This window comes from Globicephala melas, chromosome 20 (assembly GCF_963455315.2).
Source record: "Globicephala melas chromosome 20, mGloMel1.2, whole genome shotgun sequence".
Lineage (NCBI taxonomy): Eukaryota > Metazoa > Chordata > Mammalia > Artiodactyla > Delphinidae > Globicephala > Globicephala melas.
In genome coordinates this window covers 42,620,075-42,646,079 of record NC_083333.1, presented here as the reverse complement: position 1 = coordinate 42,646,079, position 26,005 = coordinate 42,620,075, and the positions used below count along the sequence as shown (strand labels likewise).

The 26,005-nt window shown below is 41.6% G+C and overlaps 1 pseudogene; it reads left to right on the top strand.

The window, feature by feature from the left end:
- Positions 1–25,534, top strand: part of LOC115843620 (small ribosomal subunit protein eS19-like) — a 28,723-nt pseudogene extending 3,189 nt beyond the window's left edge.
- The last annotated feature ends 471 nt before the right edge of the window (positions 25,535–26,005 follow it).

Sequence of the window (26,005 nt, the reverse complement as noted above, 5' to 3'; positions counted from 1 at the left end):
TGGAGAACTTACACTATGTAAACTCAAGGTGATTAGAAAGCTATAGCAATCAAGGCAGTGCATATTGGGATCAAGATAGACAAATAGACCAAAGGAAGAGAATACAATGTCTATAAACAGACCCACACATATATGGTCAATTGATTTTTAACGAAGCTGCAAAGACAGTCTAGGGGAAGAAGGATAGTCTTTTCAACAGATGGTCCTGGGAGAAATGGATATACAAAATAAAATAAAATACCTCACGCCATATATAAAAATTATCTCAAAGTGGATCCTAGACCTAAACATAAGCCTAAAAGTATAAAATTTCTGGAAAAAAACATAGAAGAAAATCCTTGCGACCTTGGGTTAGGCAAAGATTTCTTAGATAAGACACTTTAAAAGAAAAAATTGGACTTTATGAAAATTAAGACTTTCTGCTATTTGAAAGACACTGTTAAAGGAATAAAAAGACAAGCCCCAGGGCTCCCCTGGTGGCGCAGTGGTTGAGAGTCCGCCTGCCGATGCAGCGGACACGGGTTCATGCCCCGGTCCGGGAAGATCCCACATGCCGCGGAGTGGCTGGGCCCGTGAGCCATGGCCGCTGAGCCTGCGCGTCCGGAGCCTGTGCTCCGCAACGGGAGAGGCCACAACAGTGAGAGGCCCGCGTACCGCAAAAATAAATAAATAAATAAATAAATAAGGATAACGGGCTGGGTGCAAATTGCTTGCATCACCACTAATCCAAATGTACCATAAAACAGTTGCTTTTACGGTAAGAATAGGATTTGTCTTCACCCATAGTAGGTCCTTCACAAACATTTGTAGAATTGATATTGACCAGGGTTCTTGGCCTTCCCTAATCAATAGAAATTGGTTAGAGGTCAGTTAAGAAATTCAGGCAAGCCTTGACTGGAGCCCCTGCTGCAGCACTGGGGAGCGAAAACAAGTAACAAGTTCTCTTGCTCCCTCCCGGTGGGAGGTGGGGGGGTGGGGGCTGGTTCCTTGTATGGGGTGAGGGTAGGGGTGCATCCAGGGGTTAGGCTGGAGGGGGAGCTTAGGTGGTTTACCCACCCCCTTTGGTGGTGTTGAGTGCAGGGGGTCTGCGCAGTACCCTGCTTTTCTCCCAGCTCTTCAGAAGTGGCAGCTGGGTTTTTCTTGGTCTTTCTGTATCTTGCTATCCAGAATTTGCCCCAACTCTGCATGCACGCAGTTATTTTTAGTCTTTGATAATTTCCTTGTATTCTGTGGCTCAAGAAACCATTTGTCCAGGTGCAAGCACTGCAGCACTGCAGCAAAGGGTCCCAGGTCCCAGGTCCCAGCCTGTCTCAGAATGACCAAGTAAATGAATAGGCAAATAGATCAATAGCATAGTCCAGAAACAGTCTGCATAGAGTGAATATTGTAATATAAAGGTTTATCATGTATTTCTATTAAATATGTCCTTCATGTCCATGAGCACCTCAAGGTAACATGCCCCCAAATTGACCTAAGCACCCTACTCCCCTTCCCTATTCATGCACTTCTTCCTACTTCACAGTTCCACACAGTCACCCAGACAGGAAAAGTGGTCACCCTGGATCCCTCTCTCCCCCTCACTCTCATTCTGTTTACCTTCTGAGATGTCTCTCAGTCTCCCCCTCCCACCGCGTGGGAATTTAGCACAGGATAAAAACAGCATTTCAAACCAGCAAGGAAAGGAGACAGTGCTAGAACAAGTGGCTATCTATCTATGGGGAAAAAAAAGTGAAATCCATACATAAAAATGAATTCCAGATGGATTAAATATCTAAGTGTGAAGAGTTAAACTATAAAAGCAACAGAAAGAAATATAGAAGGATGTTTTTTATAATTTGGGGATGGGAAGGACTTCTATGAGACATGAAAATCATAAACCATGAAGAAAAAGATCAACAGATTTGATTACAGTGAGAGGCACCACAATGTTAAAAATTGAACGCTAAGCGGGGAGTATTGGCAACATTTAAGACACAGATAAGTTTCATTATTACCCTTAATATACAACAAGCTCCTAAAAATCAGTAAGAAAAAGTTAGAAAACCCAATTTAAAAAACGGGCAAAAGTAATAAGACAATTTATAGGATAAACGCAAAAGGCTAAGAAACATGTGAAAAGTTGTTCACGTTCACTGGGGTCAGGGAAATGCAAATTAAGACAATAATGAGCTACCATTTTTGTCCGCTAAATTGTTAAAAAAATTAATACAACAAATAATGTTCAGTGTTCACAGGAGCGAGGATAAAAAAGAACACGTATACATTGTTGTCGGTGAGAATACAAACTGGTGCAACAGTTTTTGGTGCAGTTTATTAGTACTCATCAAATGTTAAGTGAATCCTTTGAGAAAACTACTCCACTTTCTTTTTTTTTTTTTTAATTGATCTATGTCATCTCATTTTTTTCATATTTCTTTTTTTAAATAAATTTATTTATTTATTTATTTGGCTGTGTTGGGTCTTCGTTTCTGCGCGAGGGCTTTCTCTAGTTGCGGTGAGCGGGGGCCACTCCTCATCGCGGCACTCCACCTTCAACAGAGATCTGTTGTTTCAGCATCCGTCACCCTTTCTCCCAGCTACAGCCCTCGCCCACCTCCCACTCTCTGGAGAACCCCTCCCCTCTCACTCACTCGCACGCGATTGGGCGGGGCTGCTCCCCTCCCAGTCATGTGACTTCACCTTGATCAATCACTGAGTCATCCTCCCTCAAGCAAACGGAATGGTTTAGGGCAGAGCGTGTGATCTGAATGAGGGTCAAATTAGAGAACACCTTGTGACTTTTTTCCAGTCTCCCGTAAAGAAGAGCTGGTGGAGTGCCTCTGGAACTTCTATGGCCACCTTGACTTCACATGGAAGAGTTGATCTGAGAAGCCAGAGGAAATCAAAGCCATGTATTGGTGAAAGATTCATGAAGACAAACTTTGGGCACCTGGACCCAATCGTGCCTAAAGTCAGATGTCCCTAGGAATTTAGTATGTGAATCAATAAAACCCTCCCACCAATTTGAATGACATTTCTGTCCCTTGCAAACCAAAACAATTCTAATATTGAATCTATCCTTTAAAATATTTACTAAACTGCTGTTGGGGTGAAGGGGTAGTTTCAGAAAACTATATAAATGTTCTGTTTTTAATTTTAAAGTATATGCCTGTGCCTATAAAAAGGTCTGAAAGGACACACATGCGCGCGCACACACGCACACGATCGTAATCCCTAAGAAAGTGGCAATGAGAGCCGAGGGAATCCACTCTTAACCCTTAAGCACCTATTCTGACCAATCATTGTTCTAGGCTGGGGGCGTAGCATTAAACAAAACAAACAGAATCTCTGCTTTCATAGTACGTGGAGGCATCATTTTTTAAAAAATGAATGAATCCAACTTTCTGCTTTCACTGTGCCTATATCCAAGCAGCTGAGTATTACTAGAGAAAAACACAGAGCTGAAAAGACAGGAACCCAAAAACAAGGGTGGTTCTTGATGTTATATGGAACCTGAACATGGCTTGACAACGCCCCTATTAACTACCTCTCCTGATCTCTAAAAAACTTTCAAAGTCTCCCACTTACCTTCCTTAAACTTTTAGGAGAGTGATTGCAGTTGTCATTAGGACAGTTCATCACTAGTCTGTGTCTCTTCCTTCCTGGTACATGGTTAAGATTCCACTGCCCCGCCCTCTGAAGTTAGGGATGGCCATGTCACCTGCTTTGGCCAATGAAAAGTGGATGGAATTTACATGTGTTTCTTCCAGGTGGATGCTTTTATGAACTGGTGCACAATTTTCCATGCTGCATTTCCCTTGCCAGAGGGACCATCAGTAAGTAGCTGGTGGAAGTTCCAACCAACCTGTGTTGATGTGAGGATGATGTGAAACAGAGCTTCATGTCAACCCATGATGGCCATGTAGTCCAAGCAAGAAACAAGCCACGATGCTGTGGTAACTCGGTTTCTCTAATAAGCAGAGTTCTAGATAGGGTGAGATGGGCAAAGCATTTATTGGGGCAAACGCCTGTTAAGGAGAAAGGGTTAGGAGCCAGAGTAGGCATGGAGAGCCATCAGACCACAATGCAAGTCTGACACCTTGAGAGGAGAGAAGGAATCAGGAGGATTGGGCAGGAAAACAAGCTTTCAGAAAGGCTGATGGAAGGACTACCCCAGCAGTCCAGTGGTTAAGACTCCGCACTTCCACTGCAGGGGGCATGGGTTTGATCCCTGGTGGGGGAACTAAGATCCCATATGCCGCGCGGCCAAACAAACAAACAAAAAAGAAAGGCTGATGGAGATAGTCCCCAAGCCAAAAGTACCCATTAGTAGAGTCCCAAGTCCCACAAGAATGGGCCAGCACTAGTACCCCAATGGCTGAGCAGCAGAGGGGAAACATGGCCTCAATACTAATGCAATGAAGGATTCGTAGGGATGGCAGCTGGAGCTGTCAGTCACCTAGGCTCCACGTGGCAGGTTTCCTTGAAGGAAATCTGAGCAGCACATTTCAATGACCCTCAGAGTTCTTTAACCCAGGGGTCAGCAAACTACAGCCCACAGGCCAAGTCCACCCTGCTGCCTATTTTCATAAATATAGGTTTGTTGGAGCACAGCCACACCCTTTTGTTTACTGTTATCTGTGGCTACTTTCCCGTGACGATGGCCGAGTTGAGTAGTGACAGAGACTACAGTCTCTGTACCCTGTGATAGTAATTACAGCTCGCAAATCCTAAGATATTTACTAGCTGACCCTTGGCAGGAAAAGTTGCCAATTCCTGCTTTAACCTACTGCGATTTGAGGGAGGTTTATTGCCATAGCAAAACCTAGCCTATTCTGACTAGAATAGTGATCTAAATGTATCTTCTTTCCTCACCTCCCACTCCACAACCTACTCCAACCTGGTGCTACACTTCCCCTCCCCCTCAACTCCAAACTACTCTTTCTAACGCTGTGGCATACCTGTTATATATATATATATATATATATATATATATATATATATATATTTTGGCCATGACCAACGGCCTACAGGATCTTAGTTCCCTGACCAGGGATTGAACCTGTGCTCCCTGCAGTGGAAGTGCAGAGTCCTAACCACTGGGCCACCAGGGAACTCCCCCCTGTTTTAGCTCTTATCTAATTTGACTTCTTAGCAGCGTACAGCAGTTACCTATTTCCCCCTTCTTAAAACATACTCTCCCCCCAGCCTCTAGGACACTACATTTTCTTGGTTTACCTTTTATTATCTCTTTGACAACTTTTTCTTAGTCTCCTTGGCTCAACCTATTAGATGTTCCTCAGGTTTTTGTTCTAGGCCTGCTTCTATCCTCACTCCCTAACATTCTATGGCTTTAATTACCATCCATATTCTAGCAATTCCCAGTTTAATATCTCCAGCTCAGATATAAGCTCCAGTCCTATACATTCAATTGCATACAAGACCTCTCTCCACTAGGCTGTTGATCGTTCCAAAACTGGTCTCATCATCTTTTCCCTTAATCCTCTTTCCCCTCCTGAATTTTTAAAATAAGTGGTAGTATCATCCACCAAGCTGCTTATACCAGAAATCTGAGTCTTCTTTGATTCTTTATTCTCTTTCACCCCACACTCTAAATCCAATCACTAAGTTCTGCTTTTCCTACCTCCGGAAAGGTAATTTGTCCACTTCTCTCTATCGCCATTGCTATGAATCTAATCCATGCTGCCCTTTTTATTCACCCAAACAACTGCTACAATCTCTTAACTGGTATCCTTGTTTCTCTTCAAGTGTTTCTCCAATCAGATCCTCACACTGCAATCAGAGACCTTTGCCAGCGAGAATATAGGAACAAATAGGAAACAAATAGAACAGGGAAGATTTAAACACAACTATATTAGTACTTATGTGAAATGTAAGTGGGCTAAATACTCCAATTATAAGAGAGAGATGTCAAACTATAATAAGTAATCCAAGTATATGCTATTTACAAGAGACATCTTAAATGTAAGAACATGGAAAGGTTAAAATTAAAGGATGAAAAAAGATACAATGCAAGCACCAACCAAAATGAAGTTGGTGTAGCTAAATTAATATCAGACAAAGTAAACTTTATGGCAAGAAGTGCTACTAAAAACACACACATTTTATGATGATAAAAGGGCCAATTAAACAGGAATACATAACAGTCCTAAATTTATATGCACCTAACAATATAACCTTAAAATATATAAAGTGAAAACTGACAGAATTAAAGGAGAAATAGACAAACCTTCAATTATAGTTTATATTTTTAACATATATCTCTCAGCAGCTGATAGAACAAGTAGATTTTAGAAATCAGTAGAGAAATGGATGATTTGACAACATAATTAACGAATTTCCCTAACTGACATTTATAGACTACTATATATATATATATATAAAAAAAAACGAGGAAACTAACAACTACAGAAGGCACATTCTTCTCAAATATCAATTTTCACACTTAACAAAATTGTCCATATGCTGGGCCATAAAGCAAGTCTTAACAAATTTCAAGTTATTAAAATAATGCAGAATGTATTCTTTGAACTCAGTGAATTTGAAATCAGTAACTAAAAGATAACTAGAAACCCCCCTCCCCCAAAGTTTAGAAATTAATTAATAAGCCTCTAAATAACCAATGGTACCAAAGAAGAAACCACAATGGAAATTACAAAATATTTTGAATTGAATGATAATGGGATACAGCTAAAACCACACTTAAAGAGAAATGTATAGGCTTAAATTTATATATTAGAAAAATATAAAAGATTAAAAATCAATGATTTAAGCATCCATTTAAAGAATTTTTAAAAAGAACAACAATTAACAACCCCTCCAAAAAAAAGTAGAAGAAAGGAAACAATAAAGATAAGAGTAGAAATCAACAAAATAGAAAAAAAAATACAATAAAGTCAACAAAGCCAAAATTTGGTTTTTGGAAAGACCACTAAAATTGATAAAAACCTAGCAAGAAAAATAATGGGGGAGGCAGCAAAAATAAGTCATATTAGGAATAAAAATGGAAACATTACTACAGACCCCACAGGTGTTAAAAAATAATAAGGGGATATTACAAACAACTTCATGTCAATATTTGAAAATTTAGGTAACATGGGAAAATTTCTCTAAAAAAATACAAATTACCAAAAATGTCACAGGAATATCCAAAAATATCACAAGAATACTCTAAATTTTGAGGTCACAATAGGCCTACATCTGGTAAAGAAATTGAATCTTTCATTTAAAATCTTCCCACAGAGATAACTCCAGGCCCAGATGGCTTCTCTGGGAAATTATTCCAAGCATTGAAGGAAGAAATATTACCACCTTACACAAACTCAGAAAATAGAGAAAAAAAGAACATTTCTCATCTCGTTTTATGAGACTTGAATAACTTTGATACCAAAACCTGACAAGCTTATTACAAGACAGGCAAGTTATGGCCAATATCTCTCGTAAACAGAGGCACAAAAATCCTACACAAAAATACCAAATCAGGACTTCTCTGGTGGTCCAGTGGGTAAGACTCCGCACTCCCAGTGCAGGAGGTCCGGGTTTTATCCCTTGTCGGGGAACTAGATCCCACATGCATGCTGCAAGTAAGAGTTCGCATGCTGCAACTAAGAATCTGCATGCCACAACTAAACATGCCACAACAAAGATCCCATGTGCCACAACTAAGACCCAGTGCAGCCTAAATAAATAAATAAATAAATTTCTTTAAAATAGCAAATCAAATTCGTATTTTTTGTAAAGGTAATTAATAATAATGACCAAATGCTGTTTTGTCCAGCAGTGAAGGTTGGTTTGCTATTCCAAAATCAACCTATGTAACGAATCATATTAACAAAATAAAGTAGAAAAACTACCTGACCATTTTTAATAGGTGCAGAAAAAGCATTTAACAAGATTTAATACCCATTCATGACCTTTAAAACTCTCAGATAACTAAAATAAAAGGGAATTTGTTAAGATGTCATGATTCCTATGTTGATTGATAGATTCAGTGCCATCATAATCAAAATCTTGGCAGGTTTTTAAAAATAGAAATTGACGGGGCTTCCCTGGTGGTGCAGTGGTTAAGAATCCGCCTGCCAATGCAGGGGACAAGGGTTCGAGCCCTGGTCCGGGAAGATCCCACATGCCACGGAGCAACTAAGCCCATGCGCCACAACTACTGAGTCTGTGCTCTAGAGCCCGCGAGCCACAACTACTGAGCCTGCGTGCCACAACTACTGAAGCCCACGTGCCTAGAGCCCGTGCTCCACAACAAGAGAAGCCACTGCAATAAGAAGCCCGCACACCACAACGAAGAGTAGCCCCCACTCACCACAACCAGAGAAAGCCCACACACAGCAACGAAGACCCAACGCATCCAAAAATAAAAATAATAATAAAAAAAATAGAAATTGACAAGCTGATTCTATCATTTGTATGGAAATGCAAAGGACCTAAAATAGTCAAAACAATCATTGAAAATGAAGAACAAACTTAGAAAACTTACAGTATCAGGGACTTCCCTGGTGGCACAGTGGTTAAGAATCTGCCTGCCAGTGCAGGGGCCACGGGTTCCATCCCTGGTCCAGGAAGATCCCACATGCCGCAGGAATAAACATAACCCAGGAATAAACATAACCCAGGAATAAACATAACAAAAGATGTGCAAAATACTAATGAAAACTAGAAACCAGTCTGAGAAATGAAAGACCTAAATAAACATGTTAATAACCATCAGGAGACTCAATATTGTTAATATGTTAGTTATTCTCTTAATCTTTAATAAATTGAATGAAATATCAATCAAAATCCTAGAAGGATTTTTTTTGTAGAAATTGACAAACTGATTCTAAAATTTATATGGAAATACAAAGGAACTAGATTAGCCAAGGCAATCTTGAAGTGCACAGTTTAAAGACTTACAGTATCAGATAGCAGAACTTATTATAAAGAGATAGACAGATGATAGATAGATAGATAGACAGATAGACAGAGAGATAAATCTACAGTAAGAGATTATTAGCACAAGGATAGGCAAATAGACATTGGTATAGAATATAGTCCAGAAATAGACCTCCACATATATCATCACCTAATATACAACAAAGGCACAACTGCAATTCAGTGGGGAAATGATGGTGCTTTTAATAAATGGTGCTAGCACAACAGACCATCCATGAAGAAAAAATGGAATCTTGGCTCCTATCTCTAACATATCCAAAAACTTATTTGGGATGAATCCTAGATATAAGCGTGGAAGAGAAACACAATAAAGCTTCTGAAAAAAATCGTAGAAGGATATTTATATGGTTTGGGGGAAGGCAAACATTTCTTAATCAAGGTGCAATAAACACTAAAGATAAAGTAAAAGACTGATATGTTTGACTTCATTAAAATTAAAAACCTCTGTTCATCAAAAGACACCGTAAAGCTGAAAAAGCAAACCACAAAACATGTAAAAAATTCCTACTAATTAATTATAAAGCTCAAGCAGGGCTTCCCTGGTGGCGCAGTGGTTGAGAGTCCGCCTGCCGATGCAGGGGACACGGGTTCGTGCCCCGGTCCGGGAAGATCCCACGTGCTGCGGAGCGGCTGTGCCCGTGAGCCATGGCCGCTGAGCCTGCGCGTCCGGAGCCTGTGCTCCGCAGCGGGAGAGGCCACAACAGTGAGAGGCCTGCGTACTGCAAAAAAAAAAAAAAAAAAAACTCAAGCAATCTAATTTTTTAAAAATAGACAAAACACTTGAGTACACTTTACAAAAGAGGATATTCAAATATCCAACAAATGCATATGAAAAAGTGCTCAAATCACTAGGCATCAGGAAAATGCACATTACAACCACCATAAAATACCAAGGCACATCTACAAGTATGGCTAAAATGTCTAAAACTCGAAATTTATAATGGGAGTATGAGTTGCTACAGTCACTCTGGAAAACTACTTGACAGCTTCCATGAAAGTTAAGCATAGCTTACACTATGATGTAGCAACTCCACTCCTAGTTACACGACAAATATGAATGTGTATTTCCAGTAAAACAAAAAAATGTACAGCCAAGAACTGGAAAAAAAAAAAAAAGAAAAAACAAATGTCCATCAATAGTAGAATGGATAAATTGTATAATACTCATGCAATGGAATTTTATACAACAGTGAAAATGAATGAAATTCTACTGCATAAAATAATATGGGTGAATCTCACAAACATAATGTTAAGTGAAAGAAACCAGATTCAAAAGAATGTGGACCAACCCTTGTACACTGTTGGTGGGAATGTAAATTGGTGAAATCACTGTGGAAAACAGCATGGAGGTTTCTCAAAAACTAAAAATAGAACTACTATATGACCCAGCAATTTCACTCCTGGGCATATATCCAAAAAATACAAAAACACTAATTCGAAAAGATACATGCACCCCAATGTTCACAGCAGCATCATTTACAGTTGTCAAGATATAGAAGCAGGGCTTCCCTGGTGGCGCAGTGGTTGAGAATCCGCCTGCCAATGCAGGGGACACGGGTTCAAATCCTGATCCGGGAAGATCCCACATGCCGCAGAGCAACTAAGCCCGTGTGCTACATCTACTGAAGTCTGTGCACCTAGAACCCGTGTTTTGTAACAAGAGAAGCCACCGCAGTGACCACACACCGCAACAAAGACACAACACAGCTAAAAATAAATTAATTAATTAAAAATTAGAAAAGATATGGAAGCAACCTAAGTGTCCATCAACAGATGAATAGATAAAGAAGCTGTGGAATATATGTACAGTGGATTACTACTCAGCCATAAAAAAGAATGAAATTTTGCCGTTTGCAGCAACATGGATGGACTTGGAGGGTATTATGCTACGTGAAATAAGTCAGACAGAGAAAGACAAATACTGTATGATATCATTTATATGTGGAATCTAAAAAATAAAACAAACTAGTGAATATAACAAAAAAGAAGGGAATTCCCTGGCTGTCTAGTGGTTAACTGAAACAAGAATAAATTTTAAAATCTGTCTGGCTCCATATCTATTAAGGACATTGAACCAATAATCGAAAGTCTAGTCACAAAGAAAACCCCAGGCCCAGATGGCTTCACCAGTAACTTCTTCCAAATATTTAAAGGAGAGATATAAAACTTTTACAAGAAACTCTTCCAAATTAAGAAAGCCAAGACGCACTTCTCAATTCATTGTATGAGGCCGTTATTTCCTTGATATTGAAACATGTTAAGAATATTACAGGCAGAAGGGGAGAGGCAGCACGTCAAGGAGGGCCTCTAGAGTGTGGGGCTCCAGAGTTTGGAGCCGTGTGGCTGACAGGGTCTTGGTGCTCTGGCCGGGTGTCAGGCCTGTGCCTCTGAGGTGGGAGAGACGAGCTCAGGACATTGGTCCACCAGAGACCTCCTGGCTCCACGTACTATCAAATGGTGAAAGCTCTCCCAGAGATCTCCATCTCAAAGCTAAGACCCAGCTCCACTCAATGACCAGCAAGCTACAGTGCTGGACACCCAATGCCAAAAAACTAGAAAGACAGGAACACAACCTCACCCATTAGCAGAGAGGCTGCCTAAAATCATAATAAGGTCACAGACACCCCAAAACATGTCACCGGAAGTGGTCCTGCCCACCAGAAAGACGAGATCCAGCCTCATCCACCAGAACACAGGCACCAGTCCCCTCCACCAGGTAGCCTACACAACCCAGTGAACCAAACTTAGCCACTGGGGGCACACACCAAAAACAACGGGAAATACAGACCTGCAGCCTGTGAAAAGGAGACCCCAAACACAGTAAGTTAAGCAAAATGAGAAGACAGAGAAACACACAGCAGATGAAGAAGCAAGGTAAAAACACACCAGACCAAACAAATGAAGAGGAAATAGGCAGTTTACCTGAAAAAGAATTCAGAGTAATGACAGTAAAGATGATCCAAAATCTTGGAAATAGAATGGAGAAAATACAAGAAACGTTTAACGAGGACCTAGAAGAACTAAAGAGCAAACAAACAATGATGGACAACACAATAAATGAAATTTAAAATTATCTAGAAGGAATCAATAGCAGAATAACTGAAGCAGAAAAACGGATAAGTGACTGGAAGATAAAATAGTGGAAATAACTACCACAGAGCAGAATAAAGAAAAAACAATGAAAAGAATTGAGGTCAGTCTCAGAGACCTCTGGGACAACACTAAATGCAACAACATTCTAATTATAGGGGTCCCAGAAGAAAAGAAATAGAAAGGAACTGAGAAAATATTTGAAGAGATTATAGTTGAAAACTTCCCTAACATGGCAAAGGAAATAGCCACTCAAGTCCAGGAAGTTCAGAGAGTCCCATACAGGATAAATCCAAGGAGAAACACGCCAAGACACATATTAATCAAACTATCAAAAATTAAATACAAAGAAAAAATATTAAAAGCAGCAGGGGAAAAGCAACAAATAACATACAAGGGAATCCCCATAAGGTTAACAGCTGATCTTTCAGCAGAAACTCTGCAAGCCAGAAGGGAGTGGCAGGACATATTTAAAGTGATGAAAGGGAAAAACCTACAACCAAGATTACTCTACCCAGCAAGGATCTCATTCAGATTCGACAGAGAAATTAAAACCTTTACAGACAAGCAAAAGCTAAGAGAATTAAGCACCACCAAACCAGCTTTACAACAAATGCTAAAGGAATTTCTCTAGGCAGGATACACAAGAGAAGGAAAAGACGTACAATAACAAACCGAAACAATTAAGAAAATGGTAATAGGAACATACATATCGATAATTACCTTAAATGTAAATGGATTAAAGCTTCCAACCAAAAGACATAGACTGGATGAATGGATAGAAAAACAAGACCCGTATATACGCTGGCTACAAGAGACCCACTTCAGACCTAGGGACACATACAGACTGAAAGTGAGGGGATGGAAAAAGATATTCCATGCAAATGGAAATCAAAAGAAAGCTGGAGTAGCAATTCTCATATCAGACAAAACAGACTTTAAAATAAAGACCATTACAAGAGACAAAGAAGGACACTACATAATGATCAAGGGATCGATCCAAGAAGAATATATAACAATTGTAAACATTTATGCACCCAACATAGGAGCACCTCAATACATAAGGCAAATGTTAACAGCCATAAAAGGGGAAATTGACAGTAACACAATCATAGTAGGGGACTTTAACACCCCACTTTCACCAATGGACAGATCATCCAAAATGAAAATAAATAAGGAAACACAAGCTTTAAATGATACACTAAACAAGATGGACTTAACTGGTATTTATAGGAAATTCCATCCAAAAACAACAGAATACAGTTTCTTCTCAAGTGCTCATGGAACATTTTCCAGGATAGATCATATCCTGGGTCACAAATCAAGCCTTGGTAAATTTAAGAAAATTGAAATCGTGTCAAATAGCTTTTCCGACCACAATGTTATGAGACTAGATATCAATTACAGGAAAAAATCTGTAAAAAATACAAACACATGGAAGCTAAGCAATACACTACTAAATAACCAAGGGATCACTGAAGAAATCAAGGAGGAAATCAAAAAATACCTAGAAACAAATGACAATGAAAACACGATGACCCAAAACCTATGGGGTGCAGCAAAAGCAGTTCTAAGAGGGAAGTTTATAGCAATACAATCCTACCTCAAGAAACAAGAAACACCTCAAATAAACAACCTAACCTTACACCTAAAGCAATTAGAGAAAGAAGAACAACAAAACCCCAAAGTTAGCAGAAGGAAAGAAATCATAAAGATCAGATCAGAAATAAATGATAAAGAAATGAAGGAAACAGTAACAAAGATCAATAAAACTAAAAGCTGGTTCTTTGAGAAGACAAACAAAATTGATAAACCTTTAGCCAGACTCATCAAGAAAAAAAGGGAGAAAACTCAAATCAATAGAATTAGAAATGAAAAAGGAGAAATAACAACTGACACTGCAGAAATACAAAGGATCATGAGAGACTACTACAAGCAATCATATTCCAATAAAATGGACAACCTGGAAGAAATAGACAAATTCTTAGAAAAGCACAACCTTCCAGGACTGAACCAGGAAGAAATAGAAAATATAAACAGACCAATCACAAGCACTGAAATTGAGACTGTGATTAAAAATCTTCCAACAAACAAAAGCCCAGGACCAGATGGCTTCACAGGTGAATTCTATCAAACATTTAGGGAAGAGCTAACATCTATCCTTCTCAAATTCTTCCAAAATAAAGCAGAGGGAGGAACACTACCTAACTCATTTTACAAGGCCACCATCACCCTGATACCAAAACCAAAGATGTCACAAAGAAAGAAAACTATAGGCCAATATCACTAATGAACATAGATGCAAAAATCCTCAACAAAATACTAGCAAACAGAATCCAACAGCACATTAAAAGGATCATACACCATGATCAAGTGGGGTTTATCTCAGGAATGCAAGGATTCTTCAATATATGCAAATCAATCAATGTGATAAACCATATTAACAAACTGAAGGAGAAAAACCATATGATCATCTCAATAGATGTAGAGAAAGCTTTTGACAAAATTCAACATCCATTTATGATAAAAACCCTCCAGAAAGTAGGCATAAAGGGAACTTACCTCAACATAATAAAGGCCATATATGACAAACCCATAGACAGCATCATTCTCAATGATGAAAAACTGAAACCATTTCCTCTAAGATCAGGAACAGGACAAGGTTGTCTACTCTCACCACTATTATTCAACATAGTTTTGGAATTTTAGCCACAGCAATCAGAGAAGAAAAAGAAATAAAAGGAATCCAAATTGGAAAGAAGAAGTAAAGCTGTCACTGTTTGCAGATGACATGATACTATACATAGGGAATCCTAAAAATGCTACCAGAGAACTACTAGAGCTAATTGATCAGTTTGGTAAAGTAACAGGATATAAAATTAATGCACAGAAATCTCTTGCATTCCTATACATTAATGATGAAAAATCTGAAAGAGAAATTAAGGAAACACTCCCATTTACCACTGCAACAAAAAGAATAAAATACCTAGGGATAAACCTACCTAAGGAGACAAAAGACCTGTATGCAGAAAACTATAAGACACTGATGAAAGAAATTAAAGATGATACAAACAGATGGAGAGATATACCATGTTCTTGGATTGGAAAAATCAACATTGTGAAATTGACTATACTACCCAAACCAATTTACAGATTCAATGCAATCCCCATCAAACTACCAATGGCATTTTTCACAGAACTAGAACAAAAAATTTTACAATTTGTATGGAAACACAAAAGACCCCGAATAGCCAAAGCAATCTTGAGAAAGAAAAATGGCACTGGAAGAATCAGGCTCCCAGACTTCAGACTATACTACAAAGCCACAGTAATCAAGACAGTATGGTATTGGCACAAAAACAGAAATATAGATCAATGGAACAGGATAGAAAGCCCAGAGATAAACCCACGCACATATAGTCACCTTATTTTTGATAAAGGAGGCAAGAATATACAATGGAGAAAAGACAGCCTTTTAAATAAATGTTGCTGGGAAAACTGGACAGCTACATGTAAAAGAATGAAATTAGAACACTCCTTAACACCATACACAAAAATAAACTCAAAATGGATTAAAGACCTAAATGTAAGACCAGACACTATAAAACTCTTAGAGGAAAACATAGGCAGAACACTCTATGACATAAATCACAGCAAGATCCTTTTTGACCAACCTCCTAGAGAAATGGAAATAAAAACAAAAGTAAACAAATGGAACTTAGTGAAACTGAAAAACTTCTGCACAGCAAAGGAAACCATAAACAAGACAAAAAGACAACTCTCAGAATGGGAGAATATATTTGCAAATGAAGCAACTGACAAAGGATTAATCTCCAAAATTTACAAGAAGCTCATGCAGCTCAATATCAAAAAAACAAACAACCCAATCCAAAAATGGGCAGAAGACCTAAATAGACATTTCTCCAAAGAAGATATACAGATTGCCAACAAACACATGAAAGGATTCTCAACATCACTGATCATTAGAGAAATGCAAATCAAAGCTACAATGAAGTATCACCTCACACCAGTCAGAATGGCCATCATCAAAAAGTCTACAAACAATAAATGCTGGAGAAGGTGTGGAGAAAAGGGAACCCTCTTGCACTGCTGGTGGGAATGTAAATTGATACAGCCACTATGGAGAACAGTATGGAGGTTCCTGAAAATCTAAGAATAGAACTACCATACAACTCAGCAATCCCACTACTGGTCATATACCCTGAGAAAACCATAATTCAAGAAGAGTCATGTACCACAATGTTCATTGCAGCTCTATTTACAATAGCTAGGACGTGGAAGCAACCTAAGTGTCTATCAACAGATGAGTGGATAAAGAAGATGTGGCACATATATACAATGGAATATTATGCAGCCATAAAAAGAAACAAAATTGAATCATTTGTAGTGAGACGGATGGACCTAGAGTCTGTTATACAGAGTGAAGTAAGTCAGAAAGAGAAAAACAAATACTGTACGCTCACACATATATATGGAATCTAAAAAAAAAAATGGTTCTGAAGAACCTAGGGGAAAGAAAGGAATAAAGCCACAGACATAGAGAATGGACTTGAGGACATGGGGAGGGGGAAGGATAAGCTGGGACGAAGTGAAAGAGTGGCATGGACATATATACACTACCAAATGTAAAACTGATAGCTAGTGGGAAGCAGCCACATAGCACAGGGAGATCAGCTCGGTGCTTTATGACCACCTAGAGGGGTGGGATAGGGAGGGAGGGAGGGAGACACAAGAGGGAGGAGATATGGGGATATATATATGTATAGCTGATTTACTTTGTTATAAAGCAGATACTAACACACCATTGTAAAGAAATCATACCCAATAAAGATGTTTAAAAAAATAAGGATATTACAAAGAAAGAAAATTAAAAGTCTCTCTCTTGAATAGAAATGGAAAAAAATTTAAATGAAATATTAGCATATCCTATACAATAATATATAAAAGTAATAATACAGGGACTTCCTTGGTGGTCCAGTGGTTAAGAATCCACCTTCCAATGCAGGGGATGCGGGTTCGATTCCTGGTCAGGGAACTAAGATCCCACATGCCGCGGGCAACTAAGTCCATGCACTCTAGAGTCTGCGTGCCACAACTAGAGAACCCACGTGCCGCAACTAAGACCAATGCAGACAAATAAATAAATAATAAATTGGTTAAAAAAAAAAGAATAATTCATAACTACCAAATTGGGTTTATTCCAGGAGAGCAAGATTTATTTAACATTAGAAAATCAAATAGTTATTCATCTCTTTACCAGAATAAAGTACAAAACCCATATGATTATCTCAACAGATTAAGAAGAACTTGAAAAAATTTGACACTAATTCATGCTTTTTTAAAAAGAAAACTCTTAGCAAAGTAAGAAGAGAAGAAAATTTATTTAATCTGGTAAATGCCAAACTATCGAAAGCCCTCCTCTGAGACAGAAAACAAGACAAGAAGGTCTCTATCACCACTACTTAACATTGTACTAGAAAGTCTAGTCAATGTAATAAAGCAAGAACATTATATAACAAGTACAAGGATTAGAAAGGAAGAAATGGGCTTCCCTGGTGGTTAAGAATCTGCCTGCCAATGCAGGGGACACGGGTTTGAGCCCTAATCTGGGAAGATCCCACATGCCACGGAACAACTAAGTCCGTGTGCCACAACTACTGAGCCTGCGCTCTAGAGCCTGCGCTCTGCAACAAGAGAAGCCACCGCAGTGAGAAGCCAGTGCACCGCAGCAAAGAGTAGCCCCCGCTCGCCGCAACTAGAGAAAAGCCCTCACACCAGTCAGAATGGCCATCATCAAAAAGTCTACAAATAGTAAATGCTGGAGAGGGTGTGGAAAGAAGGGAACCCCCTCTAAACTGTTGGTGGGAATGTAAACTGGTGCAGCCACTATGGAAAGCAGTATGGAGGTTCCTTAAAAAAACTAAAAATAGAGTTACCATATGATCTGGCAATCTCACTCCTGGGCATATATCCAGAGAAGACGAAAACTCTTAATTTGAACAGATACACTGGGACTTCCCTGGTGGTCCAGTGCGTAAGACTCCACTCTCCCAGTGCAGGGGGCCCAGGTTCCATCCCTGGTTGGGAAACTAGATCCTGCCTGCATGCCGCAACTAAGAGTCCACATGCCGCAACTAAAAGATCCTACATGCCACAACTAAAGATCCTGCATGCCACAGCTAAGACCCAGTGCAACCTAAATAAACAAATTAAAAAAAAAGATACACCAATGTTCATGGCAGCACTATTTACAACAGCTAAGACATGGAAGCAACCTAAATGTCCATCAACAGATGAATGGATAAAAAAGATGTGGTATATGTACATATGCAGTGGAATATTACCCAGCCATAAAAAAGAATAAAATACTGCCATTTGTAGCAAAAAGGATGGAACTAGAGATTATCATACTAAGTGGAGTAAGTCAGACAGAGAAACAAATATTGTATGATATTTATATGTGGAATCTGAAAAAAATAATACAAATCATCTTATTTATATAACAGAAACAGACTCACAGACATAGAAAACAAACTTATGGTTACCAAAGTGGAAAGGGGAGGGGGAGGGATAAATTAGAAGTATAGGATTAATAGATACACACCACTATAAATAAAATAAACAATAAGGATTTACTGTATAGCACATGGAACTATATTCAATATCTTATAATAACTATAATGGAAAAGAATCTGAAGCTGAACACCTGAAACTAACACAATATTGTAAATCAACTATAGTTAAATTAAAAAAAATTTTTTTTTCTTTTTTTTTTGCGGTACGCGGGCCTCTCACTGCTGTGGCCTCTCCCGTTGCAGAGCACAGGCTCCGGACGCGCAGGCTCAGCAGCCATGGCTCAGGGGCCCAGCCGCTCCGTGGCATGTGGGATCTTCCCAGACCGGGGCACGAACCCGCGTCCCCTGCATCGGCAGGCGGACTCTCAGCCACTGCGCCACCAGGGAAGCCCCCTTTTTTTAAATTTTTACTAGAAATTCCTGGGATCAAGGACAAAAATGACAGAAGACATTACCAATATATGTTTCATAACTGACTAAACCCTTGTCTACCATGTTTTAATAGGTGACTTTTACCTCAGAGCAACTTAGAAGACAGCAAAATGGATTAAATTACTTACATTTCCACCTAATTACAACTGTCAGATATGAGGCTTATTAAAGCCAACAGAATATCATAAAATCAAATTGAAGGAAATATGATTCGGGAATAAATAGGTTACTTACCGATAGCTTTAAATCACATGCCTACTAAATCCTTACTTGATATGTGCTGAAAATAACTAGCCAGCAAAGCCATTCTTTTAACAGAAATAGTCTTCAAAAGCTAATGCAAATCTGTTTTGGATTTATTACCTTTGAATACATACCTGGCCCTCTCTCTGCCCTTCTGTCCCAATGGGCCACCCTGCCTGAGTTACAGCAATAACATCTCTCAGGTGCCAGTTTATGCTTTTTTTTTTTTTTTTTTTGCGGTACGCGGGCCTCTCACCGTTGTGGCCTCTCCCGTTGCGGAGCAAATGTTCCGGACGCGCAGGCTCAGAGGCCATGGCTCACGGGTCCAGCCGCTCTGCGGCATGTGGAATCTTCCCGGACCGGGGCACGAACTTGTGTCCCCTGCATCGGCAGGTGGACTTTCAACCACTGCGCCACCAGGGAAGCCCTAAAAAAATTTTTTTAAGTAAGAAAAAAAAAGATCTATGTCCTCTTGTGGAAATGACCCTATTATCATTATAAAATGGCCCTCTTTATCCTTTGTGATAATCTTTGCTCTGAAATCTATTTTGTCTGATGTTAAAATAACCCTCTTGATTAGTGTTAACATGATATATCTTATATTAATATAGCCACTCCAGCATTCTTTTGATTAGTGTTAGCATGGTATAGCTTTTTACTTTTTACCTACTTGTGTTTATTTTTAGGTGGGCTTCCTAAAGACAGCATGTAGTTGGGTCTTTCTTTTTTATCTGCCTTTTAATTAGATTGTCTAGACCAGGTATATTGACTGAAATTATTGATATGGTTGAGTTTAAATGTACCATCTTGGGTGCACAACTGTATAAATTTACTAAAACTCAGGTAGATCACCAGGTTCTGCCTGAGTTACCCCTACTTGTGCTGTGGCCTGGAAACTCACTCCAGGTTGTAGGCTGGGACAACTGCAGAGCTTATAGCTTTGCTTCTCTTCTCTCAGGGATCATTGTCCTGTGCTACCTGATTTCTAATGTCTGAACATCATTGTTTCATATATTTTGTCTGACTTTTTAGTTGTTTCAGATGGGAGAGTAAATCCATTGCCTGTTACTCCATCTTGGACTAAAGCAGAAGTTCAGAACTCTCTCTCTCTTTCTCTCTTTCTCTCGCTCTTTCTTTTCTCTCTTTCTTTCTTTCTTTCTTTTCTCTCTTTCTTTCTTTCTTTCTTTCTTTCTCTCTCTCTCTTTCTCTCTCTTTCTTTCGTTCGTTGTGCCAGGTCTTAGTTGCAGCAGGCAGGCTCCTTAGTTGTAGCATGCAAACTCTTAGTTGCAGCATGCATGTGGGATATAGCTCCCTGACCAGGGATCGAACCCAGGCCCCTTGCATTGGGAGCACAGAGTCTTAACCACTGAACCACCAGGGAAGTCCCAATTTACTTATTTCTTTGTTTGTTTGGGGGTTTTTTGGCTGCATTGGGTCTTCGTTGCTGCGTGCAGGCTTTTCTCCAGTTACGGCCAGCGGGGGCTACTCTTCGTTGCAGTAGCGGGCTTCTCATTGCGGTGGCTTCTCTCGTTGCAGAGCACTGTCTCTGGGCACACGGGCTCAATAGTTGTGGTTCATGGGCTCTAGAGCACAGGATCCATTGTTGTGGCCCACAGGCTTAGTTGCCCCATGGCATGTGGGATCTTCCCAGACCAGAGATCAAATCCACATTGGCAGGCGGATTCTTAACCACTGCACCACCAGGGAAGTCCCTAGGTAGTGGTTTTAAAATACGCCCACAAACTCTTTGATATCCCTCCCTTCAAGAGATGGAACTTAATTCTCCTCCCCTTGAAAGCATGGGCTGGACTTAGTGACTCCTATCTAATGAATAGAACATGGCAGAAGTAACAGTGTGAGACTTCCAAGACAAAATCAGAAAAGGGACTACGGCTTTCTCTTGCTATCTCTTAGATCACTCATTCTGGGAAAGTCAGCTGCCATGTTATGAGGACGCTCAAGCAGCTCTCTGATGCCACTTGGCAAGGAATGCAGGCTTCCTGCCAACCATCAGCACTAACTTAACAGGCATGTGAGTGAGTCCCCTTGGAAGTAGATCCTCCAGCCCAAGCAATCCTTTTTTTTTTTTTTTTTATTGCCAAGCAATCCTTTTAAATGACTGCTTCCTCACTGACATCTTGACTGCAACCTCATGAGAGACCCTGAGCCCAGCTAAGTCACTTCCGGATTCCTGACCCAAAGAAGTATGTATTATGTGAGATAGTAATTGCTTATCACTTTAAGCCACTAAATTTGGGGAATAATGTGTTCCGTAGCAAGAGATAACTAAAACAGGGGGTGAAGGAGAGAGGAATCAAAGACATACTGAGTTTTGGGGCTTGAGCAACTGGATAGATGACAGTACCATTTTACTAAGTAGGGACGCCTGGGAGAGGAAAGGGATTAGAAATCACAACGTTGATTTTAAGATGCCTTTTAGACATCAAGTGGAGATAGCAGGTAGGTGTGGATTATAAGTCTCCAGGCTGGAGAAATAACTGAGAGTCCCTGGAGTGGAGCCAGTGGTTAAAGCCATGGACACCTGGGAAGAAAAGTTGAGGGGTCCTGGGACCAAGCCCCGGGAGTCTCCAAACTTTAGAGGTAGACAGGGGAGAAGGAATCAGACTAAGAAGGAGTGGCCAGCAAGATGGGAGGAAATCCAGAAGACAGTGGCAACTCAAAGCCAAGAGCAGAGAGAATTTCAAGAAGGAAAAAAGAGATCAGCTAAGGGATGAGCAGCAGAGCAAGAAGTTCAGAAAAGCAGCTCCTCCTGGTGACAGCTGCTTCAAGGAAGCGAGGCTTGAATAATAGTAAGCACAACAGTTAACATTTCTTGAGTGCCTACCAGATGCCTGGCACTTTAACAGATTTTCTTCCTGAATCATCACAGTAGCTCCATCATTACTTCCATTTCAAAGATAAGGGAACTGAGGGGCAGAGAGATTAAATAACTCGCTCAAGACCATACAGTTTGTGGAGTAGCAGAGGCCGAGTTGAAACTCAAGCATGTGGGACACCAAAGGCCAGAATCTTGACCACAAGAAATGGGCAAAATGGAAGGGGTCTGCTACTTTCTTTTTTTTTTTTTTTGCATCTCACCATGAATGGGTCTCTTAAGTTTTTTGTGCCAGGCCCTGGGGAAGCAAATGTGGGCCCAACAGGTGGATGTTCCCCAGAAAGTGAGCAAAGAAACAGTGAAGGGACAGAGGTGGGAAAGGCAGGACCAGGCGGGAGATCTGTGCCTTTTGACTTTAAAGGAGCAGCATGCAAATTATATTCAAAGCAATATGCAAGTGATATGTAAATTGCATTGCAAATGAGCATCTGTTCTTTTTGAGTCAACAGCTCAGGCACTTTTGAGGGAGCCCTCCCCAGCTTTCTCCCAGGGTTGCCCAGGGTCAAGATCCCTTGCAGGATATATTAACTAAACTGAAGAAGTAGCACGCGCCTTCCCCAAGGCAAACTGGGCTCTGGACTGAAAGAAGAGGGCTGCCTACCCCGTCCAGGTAAGTCATTTATTCACGCATTCACCTAACAAATACTTGCAAAGCACCGACTCTGCATAAAGTCCAGAGGCAGATGCAGTAGACAAGTAGAAGACTCATTATTTCCAACTTCTGGGAACACATTCTGGTGGGCGGAATAAATAGATACAGTAAAGACTCTGCTATCATCTAGAGTCTAGACCAAGGTTTCTCACCCTCAGCACAATTGATGTATTGTACTGGGCAATTTTTTTTAAGTGATTTTTATTTATATTAAAAAAAAATTTTTTAAAAGGTTGGCTGTGCCGCAAGGCATGGGGGAATCTCAGTTCCCTGACCAGGGATCGAACCCATCCCCCCTGCAGTGGAAGCGCCGAGTCCTAACTCCTGGACCACCAGGGAAGTCCCTGGGCAGTTCTTTATCGAGGGGGACTGTCCTGTGCATTATAGGATGTTTAGCAGCATCCCCGGTCTCTCTCTATCCTTTAGATGCCAGTAGCATCCTCTCCCCAGTTGTGACAACCAAAAATGTCCGCAGACGTTGCCAAATGTTCCCTGGGATTGGGGGGACCAAAATCACCCCAGCGGAGAACCACTGCTATGAGGTCTTCGAATGAGTCAACATATTCAGTAAGCTCAGGGTTCATCTTCAAGGACCCACGTTGTTCCATATTTTTGTATTTTAACCATGGTGAGGGCAGAAATCTCTCATCTAATTCCTTTCCAGCAAGCATAACCTTCCCTTGATGCCCCAGGTCCCCACTCTGAGCATGAGTCCAGCCCCTGGAGATTCTTGAGGAGTAATCAAGGTCACCCCCAAACTAAATGGCCCCAGCCTTGAACCCTTCGGGCTGGCATGTCTGCTTTTATGCATCATTCTGCCTCTCCTTCCCTTGTCATCAAGTTGTCACCTGTGGGACTGTCACTTACACTCCTAACTCTGCCGGCCCCCATTCCCTTTGATTGGCAGCTTCCAGGAGTTAAGAAACTAGATTTTGCAGATCAGTGTTTTTCTAACTGTGCTCTGCCAGGTGCTGGGAGCCCCGCAGGGTCTTTCAGAAGCCCCTAGGGGATGGTGGGAGGGATTGGAAAGGTTTCCAAGGAGCAGAGCAGACAGGTCTCCCTGGCCCTCCACCCCTGGCTTCCACCACAGCAACTGGACTTTTCTCAGTTTTATTTCTTTCTGCTTCTGCATGATATCCTTTGGACCAAAAGTCCCAGGGGTAAAAAGCGTTTGCAAACTGCTGACCTAGATGGGGGGTATTGTGAGAGCAGAGGGCTGCCTAACATGTAAAATGTCTATGCTTTGGTGTGCAACTTGGTGGTGTCCATCGTGGTTGTTTGGAGGTCCTTTAAGCTTCTTTTCCAGCTTCTTATTAGTGGGTGGATGGTAGGGATGCCGATAGGAGGGGATCACTTTACATAGCGGCCAAGCCCTCTAGGTATGTGGGCAGGAGAATGGACCAGAGAGGCAGACCAGGCCTCCAGGCTTCCATATCAGGTCAGGATGCCTCTTCCTGGGTCGAGGAGGCAGCACAAACCCCAGGAAATGAGGGCTCTAATCCCCTACCTGCCCCCAGGGAGCAAAACAGAGAGTAATCACACAGAAGTGGAGGCAGAAAGAACTGAGGCGAGACACCAGGAAGAACTTTCCAGTGCAGCCCTGGGAGAGGAGTGGCCGTGCAGCAGCCAGCTCTGGGGCAGTGGGGTGTCCCAGTTGCAGGCTGAGGGATAATCGCATGCACACACACACACACACACACGCACACACACACACTCCTTCCTGGCCCCTGCCCCCAACCAGCGCTGAGTCCTGCACAGATAAAACTCCAGGCCCTGAAACTTGGCAAGGGGTATGGGAGCAGGGTCTGGGGCCATGCCCCATCCTCCCGTCTCTAAGAAGCCCTTTCTATCAGAGCCTCGCCAGACTGCGGCAGAATGTGTGGGGATCTTGTTCCCGAGGGGCTTAGGGGATGGAGCAGCCTCTCCCTCCCCTCCCCCCTACCTCCTGACCTCCAGGCCCCACTGAACCCTCAGGACACAGGCACAATCAGGCATTTCATGCCTCGCAAGGGTCAGAATGAAAGGCCTGTGTCTGTCTGCTCTCCCCTCCCCCTCTTCCATCTTCAGATTTTTCCATCTGCCCTAGGGCCAGAGCCTCGTCTTTCTCCCTCCTCTCCCCCTCCTGCCCACTAAGTTCTTTACAAATATCTGGGAACAGAAGGGATTGCTGTCAATATTCTGCACTGCTTGCCGCTAACTCAGATCTCCAACATGCCAGAGAGGGAAGGAAGATGCTGATTCTTCCCTGTCACTCACAGAAACCAGCCATCTCAATGGCACCCCAAGGTCACACAGCACTGGCTGTTCTCCTGCCCACCTCCTGCCTCCCACTCTGTCCTCCTCTTATCTGGGGGAAACCAGATAAGAGGATGAGCTCCTCGCCACTTCCCCATGGAGCCAAAGGGCTTCTCCCCACTGGAAAATCCCCAGGCACTGATGTTGACTGAGACCTGGAGGAGTCGCTGAACCTAAAAAGCAAGTTCACATCAGAGGTCAATGGCTGTGCCCCAAGAAGGGGGGCTCTCTGTGCAGGCTGGGGCTGCGGAACTCTGATGTGTTCTCCCCACCCCCACCCTGATACTGACGTCTAGACCAGCAGCCAGGAACTGGCGTCACCATTCTCCTGTCCCCCAGACATTCGTCCCACCGCCACCACCCGTGAGCAACCATTCCGGGGCCTGACATTCTGTCAGCTTCACACCAGCTCCCAGGGCCCCAGCCAGGAGCGCTTCCTGGATAAAATATTAAACATGCAAATCTGAGACAGTGCCTTAACGAGCGACAGACTGCACGACCACAGCCTGGCAAAGGAGACGCACGCCGTCCGGGGGTGGGGGGGTGAGAAGTATATATAGATATAGACTTTGGATCTATCTGTGCAACGTGTGTATAAGGCAGAGAACAGCAGGGATGGAAAACTACAGCAGCGGCCTCCAGTTCGGGTGGCCTGAGGTCGGTAGGAGGCTGGTGGGGAGGGAGGGTCAGGAGGGAGGATCCCCAAAGCCCAGCCCAGAGTGGAGGATGACAAAAGCCCTTTGTGCTTGGATTCTGTGCAGAGGGGGCCAGAGACTCAGGGCAGGGGAATGAGCATTTGGTTTTGGAGAAGGAAGTTGGTTAGAGGCAAGGTCTCAGGGAGGAAGTAAGGAAAGGTGA